Consider the following 23,772-nt stretch of genomic DNA (forward strand, 5'->3'; position numbering starts at 1 on the left):
ATGTGTGCATGTATGTGTGCACGCGTGTGTGCGTGTGTGTGTGTGTGTGTGTGCATGTGTGTTACTATTGCTGTTTTTGGTTTTATAACCTGAACAGAGAATTCTTTTGTACACAGTACTGAGTATATTTCAGATATCTGTAGGATTCACGTCTAGGAACAGAAGTGTTGGAGCAACACATAAATACACATACGCACATATACACATATTATATATGCATATGTACAAGTGCACATATACATATACACACATATACATAAATAGTATGTATACATGTACATGTACAGTGTTGAATTTCCCCAAAGCAGTGGGCACTTCTGTGGGCTTGGCCTCCAGCCTGAGGCTGAAGAATGAAAGTGGAGGAAGTTGAGCAGAGGTGGGTGGGGCAGCCAGGTGGCAACGTCCTGCTGGAGAAGCTCCTGAGCTGACAAGGTTCAGGGTGTGGACACACCAGGAAGTCATTGGCAGGGTGGAGTAGGGTGAAGGCCAAGAAGGCAGAGGAAGTCAGCTGAGCTCTGAGGTGGAGCTCATTTAGAGACACCCAGTCCCCTCAGCTGTAGCAGGAGCAGAAGTGAGAAGCTTCCTGTGTCCCTCTCTTCCCAGAGCAAGCTAGCTGAAGAAGCTCCTGGATCAACATGGCTGCCCCAGGGGACAGGAAATGATGGCTCCATGTTTTGGGGTTGCATCTGTGGCAGAGAGACAGGCAGCAGTGTTTTCTCCACTCCTTAGCTCCAAGTGAGTATCAATTAGGTAGGTGGCTAGCTCATTCTACACTTCAGTCTCCTAGGTCTTCCTGACATTGTCAGCTCTGCTCTGGTAGTGATAAAACTCGCAGCAACAATACACACAGGGCCTAATGTGGTGGAAGGGCGAGGAGCTGTGCTCGGCAGTAGGCATCTGGGGCAAAATCAGACATCAGTTTTGTTTTTTTTTTTTTTTTTTCTCTCAAAGACTCCAAACGGAGGCATAAGCTACAAAAGCCACAGCAGCCCACAATTTCCTCAGGCCTCAGTTACCTTTCTTTTTGACATTTGTTTTTCTGTACATCAGTAAATAGGTGTCCTCCCCAGTTTTCATGGACCCCCTCAGGAACCACCCCCTCAGGAACCAGGGAAGCTTATACCTCTTTGGGCAGCTTAAAGTCATACCGTGTGACCACCGTTGCCTTTAGGGACGTTTCCCCCTGGACACATTGCTAACCCCCAACAAATCAAGGTTTTACTGATTAAAAAAAAAAAAAGAAATGGATATGGCTTGGTAACTTGCAATCAATCTCTAACAAATGCCCTAGATACTTTTTTTAAACTGTGCTTTCTTATTGTGGTAAAATATATGTACTGTAGATTTTATTCTTTTAATATTTGGTGTGTACATTTAATTGGCTCTAAATAGATTCACAATGTTGCATAACTGACACCACCCCCGGTTTCAGGGGTCTCTAAAGGTAACTCTGTGCCTATTAAACAGCAGTGCCCCACTCCTCTTCCTCACAGACACTGTTTATTCTGTCTCTGCCTCTGTGCACTTGGTGCCATATTCCAGGAGACTCGTGTCTACCTTACTCGACCTCCCCTACAGTTTTCTAGTTTTACTTCTGTCGGACCACCTCAAACTTCACTCCTTTTTATAATAGAATTGCATTCTGTTACATGAACAAAAAACACCAAACATTATTCATTGGTTGCTGGGCATTTTGGTTGTTAGCAGCTTTGGGCTATTGAACATAGGCTGCTAGGAATATTAAAATATAAGTATCCAAGCTTCTGTTTTAATATTAGGGAGAGAAGTGTACACAATGAACTGGACTTACTGGATTGTGTGATAATCTTATTTTTAACTCTTGAGTAACTACCAAGTTCATTTTACATTTTATATTGTATCTAGTGTTTATGAGCATGCTTTAATATAACATTGAAGTTCTTGTGTACAAGGACTGTCTTCCCTCTCAGCTGGGGAAGCTGCTCCCCATATGGTCTAGGAGAGTCCTTTTGTTAGATGCTGCAGTTAGTATGATGAAATTGCTCCCATTTTAGAAATATGAAATACAAATGAGAGGCAAAGTCAGCATCATACCCCACCATTCTCCTGGTAATGAGATCTCTGCTAACTCAACTCCTGGTTCTGACTCCTGGAGTTTGTGTTGGACTCTTTGGGTCAGTCTGGACTTGTAAAGATCCACAAGGGGGTTTCAGGAAGGAGCTAATTGTATGCTCAGACTCGGTGTGCTCAGGATCGCTTTCAAGCCATTTGACAGGGAGAGAAGATGAAGGAAGTTCATTCTGAGCCTCACGTCCAGTTCAAGGTGATTGTGGGACAGGGTCAGTGGTGTAGACAACACGACACCAGCTCTTTACACTGCAGCAGTTAATAACGCGTCTCCTGGCTGTAACTCTGACAACTAAATCAAAGGGCAGGGGTGGCGCTCAGTGGCAGACTGCTTACCTGGCATTTGTGAGGCCCTGGATTTGAACTCCAGCAGAAAACAAACACCAAACACAAACAAACAAACAAACAAACAGTCTGCAGGCTCAAAATAAACAAAATTAGAACAGATAAACAATGAGCAGACTCAGTCAAGCGGGATGAAAATTCATTGGACAGTATCTCTGGTCTGGTCTCGCAAGGTTGGAAAATACTAGCCCCATGTTGTCTTCTTCTTTGCAGGCATCTACCTAGTTCTACCATGCATCATTTACTGAGGCAAAGGTCAGGCTTGCGAAACCATTATTACCAGGGCAAATAAACATATAGACCTGGAGTAGCCATCAGTTACAGTTTGGTGCTTATGGTCAGGTCTGGGCTACAGAGCTGAGGGAGACTGTGGGCAATGTGGACGCTCGGGGAAGACGGGAGTGGGGTGAACTGCCGTCTTGTCTGAGGAGCTGGGCTCATTTTCACAAACGACAGAAACAACTTCTTACTATGAGAAAAATGCAAGGTCTCCTCCATGATCATGCAGCTTTTGAGGAGAAATGGAAGTCTCAGAACCACTCTGGTAGCAAAGATGGAGGATCCTGAAAATCCCACCTTGGTGCAGCAAATTTAGACAGGGTTGATTCCTTGTGGGCGAGAACTAGACATCTGTGGAGCAGTCACTGTCTGCCATCTATTGGTCAATGTGCTTCATTGCAATTGTAAGAAAGTAAGCTCTGACAGCTTTCGGACACATTGTTGATTTTTAAAACTAGTCTTGTCTGTCTTTTATTTTGCCTACTAAATCTGTTTCTTAGTAGATGTTTGGTATTTGTGTATGTCACAATTTTTGTGAATATCAATAATTATATCTTTGGAATGAAATGGGAGGGATGTGCATTAAGAGAGTGATGTCACTGCAGGAAGAGAGCATCCTGGATTCCAACTACTAATGTGCTTTTAATAGTCAAGAAATTCTTCCCTTGACATTAAAATGACCCAGGCATCATTTTAAAACCCAGAGAGGCTTGCATTTTCTCATGGTTTACTGGAAAAGGGAGTAGAGGCTGGAGAGGCTGCTGCTTTTTACCGACCTGACGACATTCTTAGTATCAGTGGAGGAACAAGGACACCGAATGGAGGGAAATTCAGGAAGGCTTATGGAGGGGATGAAGTGGTTTTTAAAGGAAATGAGAGTCTTAAGGGATGGAAAAGACTGTTCACACAGTATGTTCCATGCCTACAATTCAAATTTACAGAATGATAATGAACAGTGGATAAACGAGAAAGTGCACAGCATCCTTAGCTATGGGGAAATGCAAAATAAAATGACACTGAGATCCATCTCCTGCTTGTCACCAAGAAAACAAGAACTGACATGATGAGTCATTGTTGATGAGAAAGGAAGCTGGTACAGCCACTATGGAAGGCAATATGGAGGTTCCTTTTTAGGAACGATACAGTTCCCATATGCTCTAACTACATCACTCCAGGGTGCACACTCGAGGAATCTGAGTTAGCACACCACAGAGATTCTTGCACATTCACGTTTATCAGTATCTGGTATCGGTGATCAAGAAGCCAACTTAGATGTTCATCAAGAGATGGGTGACCAAGAAGATGTGGTATATATGTGTGATGGAGTTTTCTTGCGCCACAGTGAAGAATGTGTTAGCTCATTTGCAGCAGGAAGATGCATGGAGCTGGAGATCATCATGCAAAGTGAAATAAACAAACATAAATAAAAAGAGAAAGACAGAGCTTCCTCTTTTTTCTCATGTGCATAATATAGAATATGCACGCATATATGTGTACCCATGAGTCATCATGAGTCATAAAAGCAGAGAGGAACTATGGGAGTGGAGGAAGGAAATTGGCAGAGTTGGAGATAAGGGAAAGCAACGGAAGACGAGAATATGAGCAAAATACAGTGATTTATCTATGGAAATATCATAGTGCAACCTATTATTTTGTACATTAAAAATTAATGAAAGTGAGGTTCATTCAGAAAGGTCACCCAGGGCTGGTCAATCCATTAAAGGGTAAAGCTCACAACCAAAACTTCAAAAAGGTCACATGTTTGGGATTATATCTGTGTTCCTAAAATTTAGTAAGAGGCCTTGGGAGGGCCAGAGAGACGGAGCAGAGGTGCAACTGCACATATTATATAAAGTTGTCTTTGGAGAGTGGGAACTAAAGATGTCTAATCACCAACTCATGTTCTGGATTATTTTGGGTGTGTAGAATATTATGGGTACCCAGCACTGAGCCCTGCTATTATCCCTAGTGTACAAGCTGCCATTCTGGGTGGAGCTCTTTTTTTCCAGATCCCTAAGTGTTGAACAGACTGGTGCCAGGTGAGGCCCAAATCAGGAAGTGGAGGAGGGAACTTTTTCCGTTCACAGAGAAAATCTATTTCCCAGATTGGAGAGAACTGGAAAAGATGAATTAAGTCCCCAGTGCAATCCTTGAGAATTGTTTTAGAAATTAAGAGTGAGAGATGGAAAGGATATTTCAAAAAAACAGTTTGGATGAAGTTTAGGGAGGTTGGGGAGATGAATTCAGGCATGGGCGTTGGGTTAGAGCAGAACCTGCAAATGGGGTGTGAAGGACAACCTGAGGCGCAGAGTCAGCGCTGCTGCAGGTTCCTCCACACAGTAGCTGAGTCGGCAAGGCGCATGTGGCTTTGCAGCTAGTGTTAAAATGGTCCTGGAAAACTGTGCACCGGGTTTTACAGAATGCTGCCTCACATATCCATTGTGAGCGTCTTGTCGGTATTTTTTGAGGTTCATGACAACAATGCTTCTAGTCGTCAGCAGGAAGTGCCTGGTTTCACAAAGCTGGGACAGAAATAGGAGCTGGAGTATATAGGCTATGCTCCATGCAGGCCGGGCAGTTTGACTGCTTAGGGGCTGAACAGATTCTAGAATGATCTCGAAGGATGATGGGTCTTCACAGTTGTACCATGGTAATATGAGCTTTCTGGAGAATGAGGCCCAGGAATACGAAGGCTCAAGTGTGCTGGAGGGCTGACTCAGCAATGAAGAGTGTTTCTTTTTCTCAGCACCCACATCAGACTGGTCTCAACCACCTTGACTTCAGTTATGCAGGACCTGAAACCTGCTTCAGGCCTCTGTAGGTACCTGCACATGTACATGTACATACTTACACACATGCACACATGCACGCACACATACAAACTTTTACATTAAAATCAAAAGAGCTGTTGTATTTGGGGTTGGGAATTGAACTCAGTGATAGAGGACTTGCCCAGCAGATGCAAGGTCCTGGGTTTATTTTCCACTGGGGAGAAGAAGAGCTGCTCATGGTATACCCCTAGACCTAGCTAAAAGTCTCTAAATCGTGTTCTTTTTTTTGACAAGAGAAAATCTTTTGCTAACTTTTAGGAACGGGTTTTTAGTGGAAACATATGTTTTTATAGGTCTCATAAGGAAAACTTTTGCCTGGTAGAAGGTCATGCTGTAAAATACCCATTCCTGCCTTATGGAATATTTTTTCCTAATGAGTTGACTCTGGGGTGATTTACTGAAGCAGTAATGTGTCTGGTGGGAGTCAGTCTGGTGTCTACTCCCAGACCCATCACTGCATAGCCACATGTACAGCCACATCCCTTCTATCTGGAGTCCTGTTCACCCTTACAGTACAATTATGGGGCTAATGTTCTTTTCATTCTTAACTTTCTTTTTCATTCTTAACATTCTGTAACTTTGGATCTAGTGACTGTAGGCAGAGACAGAAGGACACAAATGGAGGCAGCCCTTCTGTTAATAGACTTGAAGTGTGTGTATATACTCCATCGTGTTTGTATTTAGAAATGGGTGGATAAATGTGACCATTAGTGTGAAGTCCGAAGCTATGAGAAAAGGAACAGCAAGTGTTTTCCTAAGTGAGCACAAAGCACAAGCCATGAAGGACACAGTGAGAAGGTGGCTGTAACCTAAGATGAACAGCCTAAGTTATAACATCTTGGTCTTGGACTTCCAGGTTCCGGATCTTTAAAAATGTTAATGTCAAGTCACCCACCCTGTGGAACTGGACGAGGAAAGCTGAACACACTAAATATACCCTGTCATCCCTCAGGGATACTGCGATTTAATAGCTTTTGGGAGAGTGTATTCAGCTTCGTCCATTGACAAAGGAATAGAAAAACAAGCTGGGTCCTGGAAAACAAGGTACACTAGTGTTTTGGAATTTTTTGGAAACACCTATGATCCTAGTGACTGGGTGGTGCAGGAGAATTATCTGTATTCTGTCAATCATGTATTTTAATAAAACGCTGATTGCCAGGCAGGAAGTATAGGTGGATCAACCAGACAGGAAGTAGAGGCAGGGCGATGAGAACAGGAATATTCTGGGAAGTAGGAAACTTCCTCTGCCATTCCTGCCCAGACCACTGAAGAAGCAACATGTGATCTGACAGCTGGAAAAGGTACTGAGCCACATGGCTAACACAGACAAGAATTGTGGGTTACCATAAGATGTAATAATTAGTTAATAAGAAGACTGAGCTAATGGGCCAATCAGTTTTATAGCTTATGGAGATCACTGTGTGATTTTCTTTGGGAGTTGCTGGTTGTGGGGTACCAGGTGGTACAGAAACCCCAACAAGTCGGCCCTTCATGTCACAACTAGGTATTTTCCAAGACAGAGTTCTGAATGTCTCTAGGGCATTTTCTCTGCTATCAACAAATTCTGACACCAGCTTGGGTGCCCAACAATGTAATTCAGTTCTGACATGTTGTTAAGAGTCACAATCATATCCGACTGGATAAGCTCAGTCTCACGTAACATCCCTTACCTTTGGAGGCTCCAGGCCAGCCAGTGTTCTTACTGGCTATGTACCAGGTGTTCCCACCACCATCCCCTTAATCCTGATAATGTGCTCACGAGGCTTACAGCACCTAGGGAAACGTTTTCTTATCTTGCCTTGTTAAAAGATGCCAATGACAGACAAAAAGATGTCAATGCAGGGACAGTTAAACACAAAGCTCACATAAAGCAAGATGTGTTCAAGGCATACAACTTCCATGTTACCTTCAGGAGTGCCTTTCCAACCACAAAGTTCTCCCAAACTGCATATCTCCAGTTTTAAAACTACAACTTGTACTCTGCTCACCCTTACCCAGAGGTGTTGGGCCGAGTTGGGATTTCCGGTCCTCTAATTCCTTGTACTTCCTGTGGCCAGCTCCATGCTGATGCTGTCTAACGCTCCTACCTTTAGTCACTTCACAGCGAGATTCAGTTGTGATGGGAAGGAGCACATTAGGAACAACAAAGAAAATTCTTATCACCCATAAAACCTCTTATTTTTTGAAGCCCCGAATCAGGAACTTGAAACAAAGACCAAACAAGTGAGTCATATCAGTGTCCAACGTGGAGTATACCTGGCCTTAGGTGGTCTTCTGTGCTGGTGTGAGGAGACTGTGGGTCTGTTCTTGGAGCAAAAGCATTTGATTTGGAAAGCTTGGAAAGATAATAATTACTGGCTAAATAAGTTTGCTGGAGCTTATGTTGAAATACCTTGATTGTGAGACACTAGGCACCTTAGGAAGATATGGGGCAAATGAACTGTAGGCTACTCACTTCACTGTCATTCCAAGAACCTAAATCACAGGACAAAGAACTTGAACATGTGGCGCTGAGCTTCTGTGCCCTCCTTGGGGGCTCTGGTGGGGTTCTGCTCTGCCTGAGCAGTGAGTGGTCTCTAGGAACTGTCCTATTCTAAGAATTCACAGAGGAGGAGCAAACCAGATACAGAAGACCTGGACATCAAATACAAGGGCCCCCAAGGGAAGTCAGAGGTGTCTGAGGACTCAGCCAACAGCAAACATAAGTGTCAAGAAACGTGACCTGGACCCCAAGCTTTCTGTGATTTCAAGATAGACTCCGTCTTGACTTCTTTGATTGGAGCAAGATATTATCATTATACAGTTGGGAGGAGAAGGCAGGACCATGGGGCAGCTATGGCTTGCTGTGAATGTAGTGTGCTTTGCCTGTCATACATAAGCCAGGCTGAACTCAGACTCAGCCAGTCATACTCCTTGGGCCTGTAGTGAAAGCACACTGTGCTGGTTAATTTCAACTGGCAACTGGATAAGACCCAGAATCTCTGGGGAGGTGGGCCTTTGAACATGCCTGTGGGGGCATTATCTTGATTAGGTTATGAGATGGGAAGACTCACCCACTATGGATGGCGCCATCCCTTGGGATGGGATTTCAGATTGTGTAAGAGGAAGAAAGCAAGCTTGTGTAGAATTCCATTGTATAAATGGACCACATTTTCCTTATTTATTCTTCAACTGAGGGTCATTAGGTTGTTTCCAGGTTCTGACTATGACAAACAAAGCTGCTATGAACATAAGTGAGCACATGTCCTTGTGGCATGATTGAGCATCCTTTGGATATATATTCAAAAGTGATATTACTGGGTCTTGAGAAAGGTGGTTTCATAAGTTATTGAGAATCACCACACTGACATCTAAAGGGGCTGTAGCAGCTTGCATTCCCACCAGCAATGCAAAAGTGTTCCATTTTCCCCACAACCTTTCCAGCATTAAGTTGTCATCAGTGTTTTTGATCTTGACCATTCTTACAGGTGTATGATGGAATCTCAGAGTTGTTTTGATTTGCATTTCTCTGATGACTAAGGATGTTGAACATTTCCTTAAGTGTCTACATAAAGCCAGCCACACTGAACCTTATAGAAGAGAAAGTGGGAAGTACACTTGAATGCATTAGCACAGGAGACCACTTCCTAAATATAACCCCAGCAGCACAGACACTGAGAGAAACAATTAATAAATGGAACCTCCTGAAACTGAGAAGCTTCTGTAAAGCAAAGGACACGGTCAATAAGACAAAATGACAACCTACAGAATGGGAAAAGATCTTCACTAACCCCACATCAGACAGAAGTCTGATTTCCAAAATATATAAAGAACTCAAAAATTGGTCATCAAAAGAACAAATAATCCAATAAACAATGGGGTACAGACCTAAACAGAGAACTCTCAAGAGAGGAATCTAGAATGGCTGAAAGCCCATGAGCTTTTTACTTGCTTTTTCCTGGTTGCAATATGACCTCAAACTCCCTGCTGCCTTGACTTCCCCACCATGGACTAAATCTCAAACCCTGGAACAGAGTGAAATCTTTCCTTCCACAAGGTGCCTTTTGTTGGGTTATTGTTATCACAACAGAAAAGTAACTTGACAGTTACTTCTTATTCACTTTATTTGAAGTATGTCTAATTTGGGAGGAGGCCACATTGAGCTTGAATTTTACATTGTCATCAAAGCTGTTGTGTTAAGGAGATTAGAATAAATGATTCTCTTCTTCTGCCGTTGGCAGAGCTATATCCTAAGACCACTCCAAAGACACCCACTGAGGTGTAAGGTAAGAATTGTAATGAGATGTTCCCTTCAGCACACCTTATTTATTTTCTGTTTTTAAAAGTTTAACATGTATAGACCAGACAGATTTTTTTCTATATGCAGAATACTTTATGTTTTACAATCTCTGAGAATTTACTAGATAGATACAAGATTGCCTAGATATATTTTATTGATGTAAGAAAACAAACACTTCATACCCATTGAAAGCATAAAGTTACTTTGCTAATGAAAACTATTTCTGTGTGGTGTATTCATGCATACATGTTCTTGTGTGACCATGCCTGTTAGGCCAGAGGTAATGTTCAGTGCTCTCTATATTATTCTCTGCCTTATTTTTGAGCAAGATCTTTCACTGGATCTCGAGCTCATCAATGCAGCAAGACCAGCCTGATCAATGAGTTCCAGAGAATTGCCCTTCCCCACCTCTCCAGGATCCATCCATCCCCACCTCCCCAGCACCTGCCCTTCCCCACCTCCCCAGTGTAGGAGGAGGGCCTGCTTGTTCGTCCTGGCCACCCGGATAGCTTAGCCCTGAAATAACCACATAGAAACTGTATTAATTAAATCACTGCTTGGCCCATTAGCTCTAGCTTCTTAATGGTTAACTCTTACATCTTAATTTAACCCATTTCTATTAATCTGTATATCACTACGAGGTCGTGGCCTACCAGCAAAATTTCAGCACGTCTATCTCTGCTGGTAGATCCATGGCCTCTCTGACTCCACCCTTCTTCCTCCCAGCATTTAGTTTCATCTTCCCTGTCTACCTAAGTTCTGCCATATCAACAGTCCAAGGAAGTTTCTTTATTCACTAATGTTAATCACAGCGCACAGAGGGGACTCCCACATCACTCCAGGACTTTTTCTTCCCCCTTCCTCCCAAGGACCCAACCTTGCCCACCACCCCAGGACTAGCCTTTCCCCACCTCCCCAGGACCTGCCTTCCCCACCTTTTCAGGATGCACCTTCCTGCAACTCCAGAGCTCACCCTTCCCCATGGTGAGTTCTACCACATTCAGCTTTTCACCTGGGTACTGGAATCTGGATTCAGATCCTCATGCTTATGTGGCAAGAATTTAAGTACTGGGCATGGTGGTATCTTTAATCCTGAGCACTGGGGAGTCAGAGGCCTGAGGATTGCTATGAGTTTGATGTTAGCCTGGCATTCATAGCAAGTTACAGGAGAGCCAGGACTACACAGAGAGACACTGCCTTAAAATTTCATCTCCCCAGCTTCATGAAAGTCATTTTACTAACTTATTTTTTTAAAAAATAATTCTTGTAGGTTTTGAGATTAAATACAATTATGTCATTACTCCTTTTCTTTCCTTGCTCCAAATTATCTATGTATGCCCCCTTCAAGTTCATGACCTCTTTTTCTTTGTTGTTATATATATGTATATTCCTAAATACAATTGTTCAATATATATATATATATATATATATATATATATATATTTGTATGTATATGTTTTCAGGACTGACTATTCAGTATATTAATTTATTTTAGTTGAGGAATCATAATCAAGTGTATTGATTGTGTATACTGGTTTTTGTTTTTTCTTCTGTGTGTTTGTGTTCACATGTGTGTGTGTGTACAGGTGAGTGTGGAGGTCAGAGGTCAAGTCCTTTCCTCTATTGCTACGTTTTTAGACAGGGTCTCTCAAGGAACCTGGAACCTGCAGATTCGGCCAGAAGGGTAGGTCAGCAAGCCCCAGGACTTGTAGCTAACCCAACTTTTTTCTCTATTCTTCTTTCTTCCTTTCTTCCCTCCCTCCCTCTCTCCTTCTCTCTCTCTCTCTCTCTCTCTCTCTCTCTCTCTCTCTCTCTCTCTCTCTTTCTTTTCGCATGGGTGCTGGAGATCAGATTCAGGTCCTCAGTTACTTCACCAACTCATCTATGTCCCCAGCCTAGTAATGTTTTCATGTGGACATTGATAAATTAGCATATATATTATCTCATCAACATATTAAGTATTAAAAGAATATAATCCTTGGAATCTGTTGAGGTACTTTGTGAGCATGTAATATATATATATATATTGGTAAAACTGGAGCCATTAAAGCCTGCATGCTGTTCATATCCTAATTTTTACAAAGTCCCAATTGGTACTATGTATGTGAGGCAGGCTTTCTAGATTTTTTTTCTTAAAAAACTGATTTCTTAAAAATAGGAAAAAGTGGCTGGGTGGTGGTGGTGCATGCCTGCACGTCTTTAATCCCAGGAGAGACAGGCAGATATCTGTGAGTTTGAGGGCAGATCGATCTACAGAGCAAGTTCCAGGACAAGCTCCATAGCTACACAGAGAAACTCTGTCTTGAAAAATCAAAACCAAACAAACAAAAAACCAACACAAACAAGCATCCCTCCCAAACCCAACAAGGCACTTATTTAAACACAGCTAAAATACTGGAGAGATGGCTCAGCAGTTAAGAACACTGACTGCTCTTCTAGAGGTCCTAAGTTTAAGTCTTGGCAACCACATGGTGACCCACAACCATCTACAATGAGATCTGGTGCCCTCATCTGGTGTGCAGACATGCATTCAGACAGAGCACTCAGATTAAAAAAAAATAATAACAATGCATACATATGTAAATACAGCTAAAGATGTATTAACAGAAATGGAGCTTCATTTGAAGCCAACTGGGGGCCAAAGATGTATGTTTGTGGTTTTCCATGTTCCCGGTTCATGTGCACCTATTGCTGTCTCTTACACTTTCATGTTCGTGAGGCACAAGTAGTTGCTTTGATCTGTTTCCTTTCAAGTTCCATTCAACACACCGCATTGTGCACCAGTCTGTGTCCCCTAATTGCCTGCTCTGCCCTCAGTTGCCTTGAGCTGATATGTTGAAAGACTCATCATAGGAGCCCCCCACCTCTGGGGGCGGGCTGCTGGACACTGCATGACTATTCACATTTTATGTGCGAATTATTTTATGTGCCCGTTATTTTCTCAATGTCGTCCTCCTCCTTTTGGTTCTCAGAATCTATCAGACCCCAGCTGATTTAAATTCAGTCATCAAAACAACACCATGACACATACAGGGTTGCTAGAGAGTTAGAGGACCAGGCTAAGGCTTCTGTAGGGCGCAGGGACTAGCAATTCATGCCTCAGGGAAAGGGCTGTTGCCATGACTGCAGCTGTTTGCTTGCACAGTAGACTGTCTGCTCCCAGGGACAGAGAGGGCTCAATCTACAGCTACTGCTGCCAAGGTAATGCAATCATTTGCCACTGCAGCCACCTCTAGGGCACACCACACAGCCACTGCTTCTTTGTGTCACTGATTAGCCCCGTATTCAGTCTTGGCCAGTTCCGATTGGAGAATCTACGGCCATTATTTCTTGCAAAGGATGTTGGGAAAGGTATTCTGTGACATTTCAGCTTTTTTCTTTGCTTTCTTTTTTTTTTTTCTTGGTGCGGGGGGGGGGGGGGGGGGGCGGAGAGTGTTCTGCCTCCTTTGACAGAGGATTCCCAAGATAGTGGTTCCACATTTAAGGACAGAAAGTTCAACTAGAAGTGACAACTGTCCACGAAGTGAACTAAATGACACTAACTTTCTGCCTTGAAGCACAGATTATTAAAATCTAAACCAAACCAAGCAAAAACTGGTGCTATTAACCATGATATGTAACAGGTCTTTCTTTGTGCTCTCAGTGTTCAAATAACAACATGGAGATTTCTATTAATTATTAAAACCTGGCTTTAGCTTAGGCTTGTTCCCCACTAGCTCTAATAACTTAAATTAACCCATTTATATTAATCTATGTTCTGCCACGTGACTTATTACCTCTCCTCAGTACCTTAAGTCTAACTTCCCCCACATCTGGCTGGCAAGTCTCCTGTTCTTTCCCAGAGTTCTGATCTCTTGGAAGTCCTAAACTATCCTCTCCTGCATAGCTATTGACTGTTCAGCTCTTTATTATACCAATCAGAAGGTGCCTTAGGCAGGTGAGGTTAAACAGAGACACATCTTCACATCCTGAACGAAACGATTATCCCAACAACGGTGGCAGTGGTGCTCTATGGCTTTGCCTTTTTGCTGTCACTTATCGTTTGGAACCCCATCGTGCTGTGAGAAGCACGCACAATGTTGTTTAACGTTTACTAGACTAAAAGTTCCAACTATGTTCAGGAAGCTTTGCCCTGTTCTCTTCCCCAAGACTGCCTTATTGTTAGGATTTGGTATTGAACTGGGGTCATTCGTTTCCCACTCAGGAAGATTTCTAATTTGTAGACCAAAGTTATATTTTTAGAAATTTACAAACTGGAGAGTTTCAGTCCTTAAAATTTCCAAGAGGGTGATCAACGTAATCCTATTTTAGCCAATTTCTTAAATTTTATATTTTAAAAAAGGTCATAAGAAGAGCAAAAGAGGTCACTCTTGCTTCATTTTTAAAAGCTGTCCTATCTCAGAGTTTTACTGTGTACCTCTTGCTATCCAGACTCTTGCTCAGAGACAGAGTCAGAGTGCAGGATGTATGACGTCCTGGTGAGAAAGGAGAGAAGAACGAGGCCGAGAGGGTGAGACAGCAAGGAATTGTCCTTCCTGACCTGTGGTACGAGCTACTTACCTTCTAGACAGTGAGCCTGAACTGGATACTACTCACCCAGTTATTTTAGACAGCAGATCACATTACCTCAACATTGCTGTTGCTGCAGGGGAAACATGAGTTTGGGACCATCCAATAGGATTTGTTTCTTCACACTGACAAAGGCCATGTCTTATCCAAGGAAGTCTTGGGAGTAGAGAAAAGAATATCAGAATATTGCTCATATGCCCAACTCCCCAAGTTATTTAAGTAGTAAATGCATCATCCATTCTGCTGCCGTTCACTGAGATCTTTCTGTGTAAGCTCTGTAGTAAGTGTGTGGCAGTTATTATCTCTGACAGGCTCTCTGACAATCCAGTTCTAGGAGTTGATCTGATCTAGCTTTGTAGACTAAACATCAACATCTAAACATCCCCAGTGCCCAGACAACTCACCAGCAAGTAGATTAGTTTGGTTTCACACCAGCTTCAGTCTTTGCATTTTCTGAACATATGTTTTTAGTGTCTAATGTCACAGAAATCAGACAAAAGCTACTCATCAGAATGGGTAAACAGATCGCCTTCAGTTTAAGGTGGACCCCCGAAATGTCAGGGATATCAGGGAATTCCTAGAAATTTCTGTGTTCAGTAGTGCAACCCTGAATATATTGCTGATAGAAAACCGAAAAAAAATTTAAACCATTTTAGAATAATTTTTTTCACCTAATTTCTCTCTGTCAGGATAGTATTCTGAGTTAGATGTCCTTTTCACTCAATACATGCTTACTATTGTTTCTATCTTTCAGTGTTACGGTGTGTAAGTAGAGGGCACGTGTGACAATAGCTGGAATGGGACATTTGGATTTTGCCTAGTGATGATATGAGAAACATTAAAGGGCTGAGCTGATTTTCTGAGAGGGAAGGGCGGTTTGTGGCGTACATATTCTCAGTGACTAGTTACAAACTTCTGCTAAGGTGTCACTGAATGTAGGAAGGATAGGATATGCCAATACCCAGCTCTTCTGAGCAGGTACACACTAACTTAGTGTTCATCCACTGTCTGGACTCCCATGTGCTGGGCACAGCCTGGTGCTGGAGACAGTGTGGACTACGAGTGAGTTTTGAATTACCTTCTCTGTACTGTTTTTTCCCCTTCCCCAATAGAAGATATGGGCTTCCAGAATTCTTTGTAACTATAATGCTTTTCCAGGTAAAGCAGTACAAACTCAGTGACCTCTCAAGGTATCTTTTTGTGCTTTGCCTGAGCCAGTGGCGGAAGAGTGACATCTGGCCTCTTTGCAAGCCAGCACTCGTATTTCCACAGAGTCGAGTAGGATGTGGACAAAGCCAGAAATGTTGCTCCTCTTATTGGTTTTGGGTTTGCTGTTGGTGGAGAGGCTTCATTTCCTGAAGGCCCACTCAGCAATACTACAAGGAAGTGAAGGCTCATCCAGCCGTTACCACATGGCCTGAATGACTCTGGCGAGAAGAGTCATTTCCCAGCTGTATGAGGTTATACCTGTTTATCCATGCTCACACCTCTCTCTTCCAGGGTCCTTAATGATTTTGGGGATTCCATTATGACTGACATCTGATATTTTATGGGAAAGCAGTTCCCTTGCCCTCAAAGCAGGATAAAGATTTTTGTGAAGACCACAGAAAGAGGCACACTGAAAAATGTCTCTGTAGACTACCTGGGAAAGTGTAGACTGATCAAATTAACCCACAAGGAGAAATAGGTTGTCTCCTTGAGTCACTTTATGTCATTTCTCAGAAAGCAATTTCTGTTTTAGGTTAAGTTTCCATATACGTTGATATTAAGGACGGGGAGTACAATGCAAACACTGGGACAGCTATTTAAGGAGAGCTAATATCTGCCCTGCCTAATAGGACACCCAGTTGGAATTTGATATAAAAGTTGGGGCTTTGATGGGTGTTTTTATGGGATGATTGGGATTATGTCATTCATTCATTTTCAACCACATTAGAAAATTATCATGGGGGCTGGAGAGAAGATTCAGTGCTCCTGCTGGTGACATGTGCAGTGCCTGGCACCCACATGACAGCTCACAACTGTCTAGTTCCAGGATCTCAGACCCTCTTCTGGCCTCTGAAAGTACTAGGCACACATGTGCTGTGCATACATACATACATACAGTCAAAAACACTTATGTGAACATAAAATATAATTTAAAAACAGGTAAAAGAAAACAAAATTACAACCTGTATTTAATGTGAACTCCAACTACACTCCCAAGCTTTGGCATAAAGAAAAACTCTCCAGATTTCAAAACTGCTACATAGTATAAATAGGACGAATTAAGACTTGGGTACTAGGAAAACAACTGCAGCTTATTTTTAGACACTGTATGAGTATGAGAAGGAGTGCTTTCATTTGGTTAATGCCTAAGTCCTTGGTGGTTTGTTTCAAAGTTTTTCCATGCTAGACAACTATAATTGGCTTCTCATGTGCCAAAGATTCAGCACTATCAGTTTTAACACAACTTTACATTTATTATAGCATAAAATAAAACTTTCCAGATTGAAATGTTTGAGTTCTAGATAGCAAGTTGTGAGAATCAGATCAACTAATTCTTTAATTTCTGCCTCATTGACTTTTCTTTCTTTCTTCTTTTCTTTTTTTCTTTACTGGAGGTCTCAAGACAATGCTGGAGGTTACAAAATTATAGTTATAAAAGCAAATGTGTGTGCAGTGTCCTGTGTATAGATTTTCTTTCTTCTTCGTTCCTCCCTCCCTCTTTCCTTCCCACTATCCCTCCTTCCTTTATTTCTTCTTTCTTTCCTTCCTTTTCTAGGCAGGATTTCTTTGTCTAGCCCTGACTGTCTTGTAACTAGCTCTTTAGACTAGCCTGGCCTCAAACTCAGAGATCCACCTGCTTCTGCCTCCCAAGTCCTGGGGATTAAAGGTGTGCAACATCAGGTGTATTTCTGTTTCTTATGTTGGGGATTAAAGGTGTGCACCAACAGGTGTATTTCTGTTTCTTATGTTGGGGATTAAAGGTGTGCACCAACAGGTGTATTTCTGGGGATTAGAGGTGTGCACCAACAGGTGTATTTCTGTTTCTTATGTTGGGGATTAAAGGTGTGCACCAACAGGTGTATTTCTGGGGATTAAAGGTGTGCACCAACAGGTGTATTTCTGTTTCTTATGTTGAACTTTAAGGATGATTCCTTGTTCTAGAAAGCTGATGTGTGTTGATAAGATTTGAACTCAAGGAAGCACGGACTGGGTTATGGGGACAGAGAGTAGTATAAAATCAACTGAGAGCAATTAGATGAAAGGCCAATATACCACTCTTTAAGAAGGCATTGGGATAGCTTTAAATACTAGGGAAAGATGGTTATGTTAAAATCAACTATTATTTACCTTTTTGCCTAAAAATTGAATGCAGGGACAGGGTAGGAGACATGGTATAGAATGGTGAGAGGTACAGCCTTTAATTATATCTGGGAGTATATAAATTGTGAAGGGTGCATAGGAGGAAGGAGAAGATAAAGGTGAGTAGGGGTGCTAGAGAAACGCAAGGCTCTATATTGTAATTACATTTGAATCCTAGATGTACAAAGTCCACATTTTCCTTTTAAGTATTCCTGTGGGAAACATTGGAGATATGCTAAAAGTGGTTCATTTTAAATTCTTACTTGAGCTTCCTTCATCTCTCTCTGTGTGTATGTACGCATGTGTGTGTGAGCACACATGCTATAAATTGTGATCTTACTTAAGTTATTAGAATAACAAAGGGCTGACTGAGGTAATTGAAGAGAAGATTGATAGTAGACAGTAGATGTGAAAGAACCAAGAAGATAACAGTCCATAAAAGAAAAAGATGTGGCTGAAGATAATTTATGTAGGAAAAGACATCAGATTTAATATGCTAAATTTCTATTTCTGGTATTTCAAGGGTGGTGGGAGCTAACTGGCCATTAGATAGACATATGAGACTTTTTTCATTCATGGCTTGATTACTATAGTGAAATAATCACTAAGAATTTCTTGCAACTTTAAATTAAGTCTAGTTAAAATTTAATGAAAGTTACAGCCCTTAAAATGATTAGTATTTTCATAGGTTCATTGACTATTTTAAATATTTTATTAATAGCATCTGCTTTTACACAGCACAGACAAATGAAACTCAAGTTTTTTTTCCCTCTGGGCTTTTAGAGTCATATCCCAAAAGTAAACAATAGCAGTGTACTTCATTTCTGCTAAGGAAATGATCAGTTAAAATCAGTTATTAAGTGGGACAAAATAATTCTGCCTACAGCAACTAGAAGTGGCAAAGTGTGTTTCACAAGATCCTGTATTAAAATATTACACAATGTTCTTTTGTTACTTAGGCATAGTAATACCTATTTCTAAACATACAAGGATTTATATTGTGTTTAAAGATGGAAGAATAAGCTAAAATTGGAAAGATGTCTTGAACCCCTTTAAACATTTATAAGCCATTTTAACTTACTCAAAAATATTTATTGGGTACCAATACTGACCAAGTTTTTAGGATTCAAAAAACTAATACCTTTCTTTTGAATTTTAAGGACAAATTATTTATGGAATAATTGAGTAGGACTGTTAACCTCAGGTAAAAATGCAGCATTTCTAGACATTTCCATTTACTGAAGCAACACCTGTATTTGCCAGAGTCCAGTCATGAGATAGAAATGGAAACTTTTATTTGAACTGAGAGAATTTAATTTAAGAAATTGCTAGCTAGGCATAATATAATTGACTAGAGTTTTCAGAAGCAATATCATGGAGTGAACAGCTACACTTTGGATCCCCAGGGCTAGAAGAACAAGAGGAAGAATATAAGATGAATAAAACATACAACTTTGGAGGAGAGGGCTTGTGTGCATGGGACACAGACCTTTGACTCTCCCGTGGCTACTGCTACTGTTAAGTTCTGCAAATCTTAGAAAAGACTAAAGTATGTTAAACTGCTGGTAAGGGAGAGGATGATTCTTTGGGTGGAGAAGCCAGCCCAGAGTAACATTCACCCAAACACAGTCAGGTAGAAGAGTCACAACCTCTCTTGCTTCAGCTTCACAACCACCCTGAAGAATCTTCTAATAGTGACTAACGTAAATCCACTGGTCAAAACTGAAATGTAGCTTGAAGACCTCCAACCTCAGTGTGGCATAGCAAAATACATAGTGCCAGTTTGACCTGAGAGACTGTACCCTCATCACTGGCTTACCTTCTTACTACTTCTGAACTCTTGCTTTCTATAAAGTCTGTGGCATCCACTAGGCTGTTCAACAAATATTCACCTCATGCTAGGATAGCTAAGCCAAACTGTTTTATGAAGATAAAGGGTTTTATACCACAATCTAGGATACTGTTGTAAAGTTTATCGTTTCCCTATTCAGAAAATAATGTCTGAAAGTGGGTCAAGTTTTCAGAGCTCAGGTTCTAGACGGTGAGTTCCAAACAACAGGAGACTTTGCCTTTGCAACCTGTTCTAAGGTCCAGTATCTAAGTGTTCTTTTTGTTTCTTACAATGACTTCTTTTTTGGAAGGAATGTGCATATCATCCGTGGAACCAGTTAGAGATGTCTGCAACAGAAAACAGTAGGCCAGTATTGATATAGACAATATACATACAGAGGTATGAAGGTGAATAAATATACATGTATGTGAATAAATGACCTGCTTGTTCTTATAGTTTCCTTTTCTGAATTCCAAAAGCAAAGGGTAGTTTCATTCATTAATTCATTCAAACTTTTGTCAAAGTCTAGGTTGTTTTTGTTTCAATTGCACCATGAGCACAGCTATAGTGGTGAAACCCAAGGCAATTTATTTTTGCACGAAGTGAGACCAAATCTGTATATCTTGCCTTTTTAAGGCCCCAGTAACGGATTTTTTGTATTCCTCTCTTCAAACAAAACACTGGTCCATGAGAACAGAGCAAGTGTGTAGGCACAGCACCATCCAAGTTCATTCTCAGAAAAGAAACATTTCTTCAAAGGAAGCATGGCCTGCCCAACCTGTAGACAACCTTTTACATTCTCAGAAGAGCATTTTGCTTTCCTGGTGACACAGTCTCAGACATCTGTTCTTATGATTAGGGTCTTTGGTCCGTGATTAAAAAGCCTACTCCAGCGATTTTTCCCAGAATGGCAGATTGGTTTGTACCAGTTTCTTTTGCGTATGTATCTCAGAAGACAGAAAAGTGCTTAGAGCCTAGAAATGCTGGTTCCAGTTTTTACCCTTCCCATCAATGCTTCAAAAATGTGAAGAGTAAGTTCCGGTCAGGGCCTGCGCTTAACGTACCATGACTAACACATGCCTGCAAGGAGTCTCTGCAAGAAAAACATTTCTTATGCATATGCTTATTTATCCTCTCTTCTGCCCTTCAACTCACATTTACTTATTATTTGCTACGGATAAAGGATTTTGTTGGCATAGGAGCTGCTGAGGTGATAGAGAAATATACGTAACAAATAAACAAGATAATTTCTGGTAATGATAAATACCATAATGAAAAAATAGAGAGGTACTTGTAGGCAGGTCCACCATGAAGAGTAGTTATTGTGTCTCTGTCTCTGAGAAGTTGGTGTACCAGCTGGAGTCTGAATATCCATTGGGGACTGGGCTTATTAAGACATCTCAGATTGAGAGGACTAATGTGCTCAAGTGATCGAGTGGGATGAGTGGGAATAGATTTGATCAAGTGTGACTGGAATTTAGAGGTCTGAAACAAAGGGCCTGGCCCAGAGACTGTCCTGAAAAGGTGCCTAACCTCCTCTATAGTCTGTACCATTTAGTTTTTTCTCTGTAGGGGTCAATCATATTTTCTGTTAGACTCATAATTTCTTCTTGAGTTCATTGAGTTCCTAGTTGCTTTGTTATTCTATAAACCAGCAGGTAAAATATAAGAATAGTTTGGGAGAGTGATAATGTAGTTATGAGCTTAACCTGAGACATTGTATGTCTCTTTATAGATCAACTGTTACCTTGTGTTGTAGGTCACGGAGAAAATGGATAAACAAAATGTGTTTGTGGGACCATCTGTCCTGCTGGTTAAAACTCCCCTCAGGTTTGAAAAGTGCTATTTAAAAATGTTTTCAAAACCCAAGTAGCAATGTAATGCCTCTACATAGATAACAATACTAAATGCCTGCAGAGATACCAAACAACCAGAACATCCATATGTTTCTGATAGAGGAAAGAGTGCTGCAGCCAGTTCTTAAGAAACTAAAGATGAGCTCCTCATGTTACACAGCAATTCTACTTCTGAATATTTATCTAAGAGAAGCAAGAGTATACTTTCATACAAAATCTGCACTCACCAACAGTAGAGATAGCATACTCACAATGTCCTTCAATGACTGAATAGATAAAATTATGATACATCCACCCAATGACATTACGCTTTGAAATAAAGGAACTATTGTTACATATAACAAGTTGGGCAGATTTCAAAAGCATTAAGTTAAGTGAAAGAAGCTAGGTTATAAAGGTATGTGATACCATACATTTTAAAGTTTGTAAGAGATAAATTTGTGGTGCTGAGGAAAATGGATGACCTTGGAGGGCTTGGGAGAAGGTATTACTAAAAAAAATGGGGTCAATAGGAGAGCTGGGGATGTAGCTCAGTTGGTAAAGTATTTGCCTAGCATGCTGGAGGTGGTAAGTTGATCCCCAGAATTGTATAAACTGGCCATGGTGGCCCAAACATGACATTCCAGCTCTTGGGACGTTGAGAAGGAAGATCCTAAGGTCAAGGTCATCCTTGGATAAACAGTCAGTTTGAGACCATTCTATATATATGAGACTGTCTCAAACAAATGAACAAAATAACTAACGAGAGAGAGTCTGGGTGATGATTGAAATTGTTTGGTATTCCAATAGTAAGGATTCTATTAATTTGTATAATATATATGTATATGTATATATATATATATATATATATGAAAATTTATAGAAACTATACTCTTTTTTAAAAATTATACTTTGCAAATTAAATTTGAAAATTAAATAATATCTAACAACAATTAAGAAATATGCCAGTCAGGCTGTTGTGGCACACACTTTTGACCCCAGCACTTAAGGAAACAGAGGTAGATGGATCTCAGTGACTTCGAGCCAGTTTGGTCTACAGAGAGAGTTCCAGGACAGTCAGAGCTACAGAGGAAAACTGTCTCGGAAAAACAACAAAGAAAAGAAAGAAGACAGGAGCAGGTACAGGGGACGACCGCTGAAGGAGCAGGCCTGAGCCAGAGAAGCCTGCAGGCTTGGGTGCCAGTCAGGGGCCTCCAAGAGAATAGGCCTGAGCCAGAGAACTCTGTGGGACTGGGCCCAAGCCAGGGACCTCCACAGGAGCAGGCCTGAGTCAATGACCTCGGCTGGAGCAGGCCCAAGGCAGTGACCTCCATCTACAGGAGGTTCATCTACAGGAACAGGCCTGAGTCAGCAACCTCTGCCAGAGTAGACTTCAGGCAGCAACCCCCACAGGAGCAGGTACAAGGGAACTACTGCTGAGGGAAAAGATCTGTAATGGATTAAGTCAAACGCTGCAGGTCCCTGAGTGGCAGCAGTGGACAGTGGACAGCGGGTCCCGAGAGCAGTCAGTCCTAAGCAGGGACCGCATAGTTCCCCAAGTGGCTGCAATGGGTACACCAGGAGCCCATGCCACAGATCTCCAAAGCCATGCAGAGTGAGGATGGATATTTATTTAGTGGGTTATGAAGGGAAAAAGTGAGAAGAGGAGAAGAACAGAGGGAGGAGAGAGAGAGAGAGAGAAACAGAAGTGGGGAAAGGGAGAAGTGGGGGAGAGACAGAAGCTGCCTCTTCAAGAGGGAGATGGAAAAGGGAAGGACTCAGGCTAGACACTGAAGATCAGTTTGTCTCACAGATGGGGAGGGATTACACGTGGCTTGTCTCTTAAATGGACAGAGCAGACCATTACAAGAGCCAAGCCAGAGATCTCAGCAGGTCTGGGTGCATGCCATGGACCTCCGAGGGAGCAGACTTGAGCTAGAGACCTCTGTGGGACCTGGCGTGAATGAGCAACCTTTGAGGTAGCAGGTCTGAGCCAGCGACCTCTGCTGGAGCAGGCCCAAGGCAGTGACCTCAGTGGGAGCATCCCCAATCAAGCAACCTCAATGGGAGCAGGTCTGAACAACCCCATGCATTACAGAGCAACTTCTGGGAATGCTGAGTGATCTCTAGGAACACTGAGGTACCTCTGGGGTGACTGGAACCATGTTCCTGACTGCACTATGAAGAACAACCATCTGAGCCTTGGATCCACTGGCACCTGGAAGACTGATCACCAGAGACACAGTCCCAACTATACCAATCAGAGGAAAAGATGGGTAAACAAGGTAAGAACATACTCAACACCACAAAGAACAATAAAATACCAGTAAAAACTAGTGGCCCTACAAG

The 23,772-nt window shown here is 41.8% G+C and overlaps 1 protein-coding gene across 4 annotated transcripts in view; it reads left to right on the forward strand.

Moving 5' to 3' along the window:
• Positions 1 to 533: 533 nt before the first annotated feature.
• Positions 534 to 23,772, forward strand: part of Ctla4 (cytotoxic T-lymphocyte associated protein 4) — a 60,204-nt gene continuing 36,965 nt past the window's right edge. For 3 of the 4 annotated variants that reach the window (XM_085699317.2, XM_085699323.2, XM_048459291.3), the window contains exon 1: positions 534 to 735. The gene's annotated coding sequence lies outside the window, so the exon portion shown is untranslated. Of the gene's footprint in view, positions 751 to 23,772 lie in introns of all 4 variants that reach the window. The other variant, XM_085699313.2, reaches the window with a different exon arrangement.

The sequence above is a fragment of the Myodes glareolus genome, chromosome 1, assembly GCF_982192425.1.
Source record: "Myodes glareolus chromosome 1, mMyoGla1.1, whole genome shotgun sequence".
Lineage (NCBI taxonomy): Eukaryota > Metazoa > Chordata > Mammalia > Rodentia > Cricetidae > Myodes > Myodes glareolus.